Below are 8,527 nucleotides of genomic sequence, written 5' to 3' on the forward strand. Positions count from 1 at the left end.
TTTTATTTATTTAATTATCTAAGCCTAGTTCTTCTATTAGTTAAATAAATCTTTATTTATTTAATTAATTCATTTATCCTCTTCTAGCCTTATTTCTCATTTAAATAAATACATTTATTTATTTAAATTATCATTTTCCTAAATTAAATAAATATCTTATTTATTTAATTGATCTCATTTCTTCTATTAATTAAATAAATATTTATTTATTTAATTAATTCATTAGCCTTTTCTACCCATGACACATGTCATTCATCTCTTAATTTATACACTACCTACCCCTTTCATTATTTTATTATTTCTTTTACCTACCCTCTAATCATAGCCGACCTCCTTTTACACCTCTCAATCTTATCCCTCCATTTCATATAGTGTCTTCTATATAAGAGGATACTTCCTTCATTATCAAACCCTAACTACTTGATCAATTGACTACACTACGATCCTACTTGCAACCACATTCCGTTCTTTGTTGAGCTCTTGTGCATATAAAATTTGAGAGCAAATATATCAAGCAAGATCAATGGAGATAGGAAGAATGGAGATCCAAACCCTATTGGACATGTGATGGTATAATCTTTGTGATTTCATTTGATTTACATTGTCTTAGGTAATCTTCATATGTTATAGTGGATCTTTGTTGTTGTTAGGCTAGGGTTTTTGTGGTTGAATTCATTTAGCCTTTCAATATCGTTATTATTGTTATCCCTTTTCACCATATACAATAGCCACATGGAAGATACTTAAAGGGAGTTTGCAGATGAGTGAATTTTCTAAGAGGGCCCACTTCAAAGACTAAAGAGACTAAAAACCGATCAACTTCAAGTTGATCAGATGCCTCGCGTTGTTTCATATGGTGAAGATGAGAGATGGTTACCTTTCGCAAAGTAGTGAAGAACCACTAGCGGTGGAGGTCATGGTTAGTTGAATAGACAAGTGGTCACCGTGAAGAATAATGGTCGAGCGGATAGTGGATGATCCAACGATTAGCGCTGTTTCGCATGGAAAACATGCAAGATTTTTATCCTTCGCGAAGCAGCGAAAGGAAGGCGGGGCCCATTTCTAAGCAGGATGACTCAGGTAAGGTAAAGAACATGCACATCTTTCAGGATCCGATGGATGGCATTGTTTCGCAATGAAAAGATGCGAGGTTTTTATCTTTCGCGAAGCAGCGAAAAGGCAAGACACTTAGAAAATTCTTTGTGGTCTGTTGGAGCCATTTTTCAAATTTAATTACAAATTGATTACCGAAGCATGTGGCTTAAATGTTTCTATTCAATGCTTAGTTTCTATAATAAGCTTCACATCAGCTAAAACTTTGGCATCATTTCGAAGAGTCTTGCAGAGGAACCAGTGCACAGAGCGATTTTTTGCAAACAACAAGTAAGTTTCTGCATATTGCTTGACAGTTATAGTTTAAATTGGTATCATTGGGTGCTTGATTTCTCAGAAGTATGTCTAAGTTTTAACTGAAATAACTGTAATTCTGAGATGGCACCATGAAGAGATTTCACAAGGAAGGTAAATTACCAGGAGAGGTCCATTTGTGACGAATTTTTAGAACAATTAACTATGTATACTAATGTCACAGCTAAGATGAAAGAATTGGTGCCCAAAGCTCCCTGCCTGAGAATTGGCAACGGTTTGTACGAGAAAGGGAATTGGTTAAGGGATTCTTAGATAGGAATATCAAGTTTGGGACTTTTCACAGTGGGATTCGGCGAGAGAAATTGCCCTACTCTAATGAATAGTATATGGGAGTTAGATGTTGGAAAGCTCATAGTCCCTAGAGTTTTCATGGATGTGGACCTGTTAACCTAGATTGCAAATAACTATGATCCTTTTACCAGATGTGTGAGAAATGTAAATGGGGGGTCACTAATTGAAATAAATTATTATGAGTTCAGGAGATTTTTCAGGCTTAGTGAAGTATGAAATTACTTAGAGCCCATCAATTTTGAAATATTAGCAAATGTCTATTAGGCGCAGAGAGATCACCTTAGAAGTGGCCCTCTAAAAGATTTTTTTGTTAAAATAGGAGGACTGACTGTTGTAGGCCCTAGCACCATGAAACCCTTCTCTCTAAATCTATTTACTTTGAGGGATAAAGGGATGTATTGGTCCCTATGTCAGATTCTTGGGGAAGATGCTAAAACAACTATGCCAACCCACTATATGCTCATGATAGCACAAATTTTGAACCCAACTCTGGCAGTAACTTTTGATTTTGCACCTTATCTCACTGATGCCATTCATGAAGGATTGATAGGGATAAAAAATGCTAAGGTGGATAGACCTTTTGGATGGTATTCTCTTCTTATGCACATGTTTTTATTCAAAGGTGCTGAATATTTTGCTAATGAAATGGACTTGATTAAGGAAAAGGATGGTGAGGAGATGCCCGTTCAATTATGGAGCACAATTTTGTCTTGGGATAGAGAAGATGTGAGCTACTTGAAGTTTTATAGATGTTTTGCATCTAGGCTTCAAATCCTTTTGTGTCCACAGAACCCTAGGATCCCTAAATCTCTCTTAGAGTTCCTTAGGCCTAAAGAATTTGCTGAAGATATCAAAATTGTTCAAAACTAGGGTGATATATATTTTTACCCTATCTCTACTGTGTTCATAGTTTATGGTTTCAGAGGAACTCCATATTTTCTTCCCTACCAAGTCCCATTGAAGATAGGAATTGTTGAGATCTTGAGGAAAATTGGAGGTTTGCAGGAAATAGATTTGACCAATAGGGGGAAAGGAACAATATTCCCAGCTATTAATATAGCTCATCAGTTTGCAATCACCAAGGGTGATTGGACACATTTTGATGATTTCATTCAACCCCACAGGTTGTCTACTACAGTGGCCAGATTTGTTGATCCAGAGGATTTCTTTAATGGCATGTTCAAGAAGAGAGCCATATGTAAAGGTAGAGCACACTAGTTCCATTTTCCCGAGGATTTGATCAGAAATGAATTCAATTTAGATGAACGGGAATTGAGAAAGGAAAAATGGATAGCATACAAAAGGGCTCTGGATTTTATCCACCAATTTGATAGTGGTTATGATCCTTTGTCTAGTTTTAATCCCTTTGAGGAAAAGGCTAAATTATTGATACTTTATTTTGAAGATTTAATGCAAATCTTAAAGGAGAAGAGGGAAGCTATATTGAAAAATGATCCTGAAAAGGCTAAGTTGGTTCTATCCAAGCCTGCCTTTGCCAAGGCCATCCCTCCATATGAATATGTGATGCATAAGAGGCCAAAATACAGTGTGCTAGTACTAGTCAGGGGCGAGCCTTCTACTTCAAAAGGGAAAAGAGTAATAGAAGATGTAGTTGAAATCCAAGATTCCCCTAAAAGGAAAAGGGTGGGAAAAGAGGTACAAATAGGTGATCCTTTATATTCTCCGTGCCAATCCCCAATCCATGTGGGAGATGAACATACAATGGCTCAGCAATTGTTGCAGCTAGGAAGTCTTGGGGAAATTGTCTGTACTTATGAAGAAGTACAAGAAGGATTGCCTAAAGAACCACCAAATGCTAAAATGGACTTGATTGCAGAGGAGTTTAAAGGGAAAGAGTTAGACCCTATCATCAAATAGGCCAGTCAGGAATTTCTAGCTGATAATAATTTTGTTACAATAGGATCTTTCATGCAATTTGTTTGGAGGCAAAATATAGAACAATTTAAAGCAAAATGTGAGAAGAAGAAAAGTGAACATCCCCACAAAGATACATATGTAGTGGAAGAAGATGTAAAACAAGAAATGATGACAAAATTCAAAGCCATTACTCCTGAGCAGGGGAGAGAAATGGTAGCAAAATCTAGTGTATTAATTATTCCTGAGTGGGATATAGCAGATGCATTAGTGCTTGAAGCAGTAAGGAAAGAAACAAAACCCTTGGAAGGAGTGACATTAGCAAGGACCATGCTGCTTTAGTCATGAGGTCTCTAAGAAGGGATGAGAGCAGAAAGAGGAAGGACACCTCAAAGTCCAACTATCTTGGAGGTATGATTGTGAAGAGAGTGCGGGACACATGGGTAGTAGAAGCTACTAGTACAATTTTGGAATCAACAAAATTCAGTAAGGCAGTAGCTGAGAAGGAAGCCAAGGAAAAAGTTGATCCCCAGGTAAAACTAGAGATGATTCTAAAGGCTTATAATGAGGCCAAAGTGGAGATAGCCCATAGGGATAGTATCATTGCCAAATTAAAGAATCAATTAGTAGGGCAATACTAGAGAGGTGAATCTTCTACCTTAATGATTGCCTCTTCTCCATCAAAACCTCCATCCACCAGTCCAATTATTGAAATTCCCCCTTCTCCTATGACTTCTAGTTTTCAATCAACTGAGACCATACAAGATGAAGTGGAAAAGTTGAAGCAGGCTCAGGCCCTGTTTGCAAGTAAGTACGAGGATAAGGTCAGAGGCACAATTTTGAAGTTTGCTGACACAATAGGGGCTTCTATTGTGCACATATATATGCAAAGAATTTTGAACATGCTGATAGGTTTAAAGGAGGATAAGACTGTTCTAGAGGCAATTTTAAATAAGTGGATGCCTAGGGAGGTGGAATTGGAATTCATGTGTTCATCCCATGAAGAAGTAAATGTTGATACCACTATTAAATCCACTTGTGAGTTAGTGAAAGGCTTGACCAGGTTGGTAGAAGGAAGAGCTGGTCTAGAAAGAAAGGCAAATCTATACAGAAAGGAATATGCTGATCAGAAATTTGAAATATTTCCTCAAGGTTTTGTCAGCACAAGTGAGTTAAAAGATGAAAAAGTATGGCTAGATGAGCTAGGACATAAATTGTCTCAACGAATAAATGAAGTCATCAATTCAAATGACACATCTTTATTTATTCGGACAATTGAAGAAATTGAGAAGATGAAGTCACATTATGGTTTTTTGGAGACAGAGGTTAAGCAATTAAAAAACACATGGAAAAGATTGAATAAGTTGAAGAAGAAAATTGTTAACTTCTCCTGGCCTTGTGATGACGTGTTCCAAGAGTGGAAAAATAAATATGCAGTGCAGGAAGCGGAGGTTCAAGAACAGTTAGCTGATGATGCAGCGGTATAACAAACTTCAAAGCCGTTAGGAATGAAAATGATTGTAACTTCTTTTCAGTGGGAATCACAGTTGTAATAAAATTTTCCTAGGGAAGTCTGAAGCTTGTTTGCATCCATATCATTATAAATGGATACCAGGACTTTAGGAAAGGACATCACAAGAACTTGTAAAGAAACTCTGCCAAAATTAATATATGGTCTTCTGGTTTTTCAGAAAGATCTCGAGTTATGTATGATTTTTGAAAATGGATATTAATATACAGATCAAAATATTTTGAACTCATATCTTTGTTGTCTTCTTGTATGCATTCGTTGATTTACTGGTTTCTTTTGAATAATTAAAGGTTATTTGATTGAATAGAGATTGCAAGGAAATCTTACAGACATGTTTTAGGCTTTTCTCTCGAGGAGAGGAATTAAATATACGTGAAATATCTCTATTAGTAAATCAATGGTTTTATGCTTGAATTTGATAAACGATTTTAGAATAAAGAGAAAAAATTATATATATGTCAGACATATATTAGGTTAATGAAAGCCGAAGTGATGAGATGTATGTGAATGTCCAGATTCAGAACTCTTCTTTAATCTGGGTGACTTTGTAGCCCGGATAAGACACGGATATCATTTGTGGAGTTTTTTCTATCTTTCTTGGGGTCAAGACTGAAAATGAACTCATGTTTTGGATAAGCTTAAAGTGTAGAAGGTTTTGTAGAAACCTTATTATATGTTATTCTAGATTTCTATTTTCTTATTATTCTCTCAACATGCAACAAAGGCTTTATTCTTCTTATAGAGGGGATAGGGAAATCAGAATTTGGTCAATTTTCAAAAGGGTTTCTTGACCCACCTTATTCAGTGTTCCATATTTTCATTGCTACATCAGCTAAAGTTGATATTTTTATGAGCGCACCATTTGTACCCAGTCAGCCTTTTGGTCAAACTGAGTATTATAAGTTTTGATCTGTACTTCAAGGTACCTATGTCTCAGGTTTTAAGGGTCTACGAAGATCATTTGATATTTTTAAGAAAGGCATCATAAGTTCCCTGCGCATTGACTTTATCTGGTTCGTAGTGTTGACAAAGCCCGTTGGTCATCTTTGACCATTAATATTTCTTCACTCAGGATTCATCTTGCGATACCACTTGGTAGAATTCTTGTTTGTATATCAAAGTACACACCTATCAGTTTACGGAGTCTAGAAAGGTGTTTTGAATAGTTTTAAAATTACATCTTTACGATTAAATGTGAAAATGTGGCACAGGTGCCTGAAAGTTGTGAAACTCAGTTTAATGATCCGAAAATGGTGCCAATCGATTCCAGAGGTATGTTTAAGGTTTGTGAGGCATTTCAAAGGTCATTTGCATGAAAAAAAAATTAGTCGAACCTACTTTGGGGCCCGACCTGGATAAATGTCGGTGTATTAATTTTATGGTGAAATGGTCTTAATTCACAGTAATGCATATCAGTGCCAACTTGAATGCAGATTGGAAAATTGGTTTATTAAGAGATTATTTTGTTTCATTATGTGAGCATATAACTGAGAGGTTTTTATGGAACCTTATGGTTTTGAAAATTGGGGTCAATATGTCATTCATGAAGCTCATTTATCTCAACGATTTAAATGTGATGAAAATGGATATTATCATTGTTGCTTATTAATTCCCTATCTAGAAGTTAATATAAGTGTTGATGATACTTATGAGATTACTAAGGAAATTGCAGAGACAATTGCTCAAGAAATGAGTGAAGCATTTGGAATGGAAAATGGTGCAGACATTAAAGAGGGAATAAATTAAGAGTCTGTTGGATCTCAGCCAAGGAGGTTGCCAAGGGGACTGATTTGGGCAGCCATTGAAAACCCTCAGTGTTTGGAGAGAGGCAGCAAGAAAATTTAAGCAAATAAATAATGGCAGGTTTAAAACCAAATCTTTCTCCTTCCTGCCACATGAATGTTGAAATGGCAGTTTAAAACTTTAAAGCAATAACATTATAACAGTCAGCACAATGCAATTGGTATGTGTAGAGCCAATCTCCCCTCATGTGGTATAATGGCATTTGGAGCAGGAGTCATTGAAATCATAAAGAAAATGCAGTGTGCAGGTGTAAGGCGTTTTCCTCATGAGGATCACGTGTCAGGCAAGAAATAATAGAAGTCTCCAGGCAAATGCAAGGGGTCGCATGGAGTGGAGTTGAGAAGACTATTGAAAATAAACCAAATGCACTTGGCAGGCTTAGAGCTCAGCCCTCCCACGATGTGGAATAGGCAATTAAAACTCAAAGCAAATTCCATTATGACGTGAAGGCAAATGCAAGGTAAGGTGGAGATTCACATAAAGATGAAGGGGTTTTTAATTTCCAAGGAATATACATTACTGGTGTAAAGATAACTCCATGACCTCTTGCCAAAGTCCTCCCTACATGAAGTGTGACTGTGAATGGCTTTTGAAAAGCCATTAAGTTTAGTAAAATGCAATGGTTGGTGTAAAGCCCAGATTCTACAACCTTTCCAACATCCTCCCCCCACGTGAAACCTCTGGTAGATGGCATTGAAGTTGAAGAGGTTGCAAAAACTTTCAAGCCAATGCAATTAACAGTTGCAGATCAACCTCCTCCCACGTAGCAATTAAAGGGCATTGAAAAAAGCTTTTACCAAATGCAAATTGGCAAGTTTGAAGCCAAAACCCACGGTGCAGAGCTAACATCCTCTTATGTGTGGCTATTGGGAGGCATTAAAATTACAAATTGCATTTGGCAAGTGTAATGCCTTCGACCTCATCTCTTCCTATGTGGTAATGGGCACTAAAACTTCCACGCGGATACAAATCAACCATTAAAATTTTCGGTAAAATCTTCAAAATGCATTCCCAGTCAAAAGAGCATTATCCCACATTGGCTATGGAGGCGCAAATTATGGTATTTAAATATAAGGCTCCACACATCTATAATGTCAAAGCTTAAAGGATTTTGATAGGGAGCTTCTTGGTGACCTAGTGGACCCCACGTGCGTGCGTGACTCCTAAGGCGACTGAAGAGGCTAGATGGTGACCAAGTAGACCCCACGTGTGTATGATTCCTGAGGCAAATTTTGCAGTGAAATGGTGACTAAACTGGTGAGCAAGTTTGACACAGATCGACGATGCGCGTTGTTTCGCGAAGTGAAGGTGCTCGCCCGTTAACCATCATGAAGCAGCGAAAGGATTAAAGATCATGCAGGTTCATCAAAGATCTACAATGGTTGTAGTTTTGCAAGCCAAAGATGCTCGAAAGTTACCCTTCGAAAAATGGAAAAAGGTGATGTGGCAGGTCTGAGTGGCAATCTGGCTGGCGATTCTGAGTGAGGTGGCGATTGCGTGGCGGACAAGTGGCAGACAAGTGACGATGATGTGGCAGACAAATGACAGATAGGTGAGGTGTCATCCAAGTGGACCTCGTCAGTGAAAAATTGAAAAATT

Source organism: Cryptomeria japonica, chromosome 8 (genome assembly GCF_030272615.1).
Source record: "Cryptomeria japonica chromosome 8, Sugi_1.0, whole genome shotgun sequence".
NCBI lineage: Eukaryota > Viridiplantae > Streptophyta > Pinopsida > Cupressales > Cupressaceae > Cryptomeria > Cryptomeria japonica.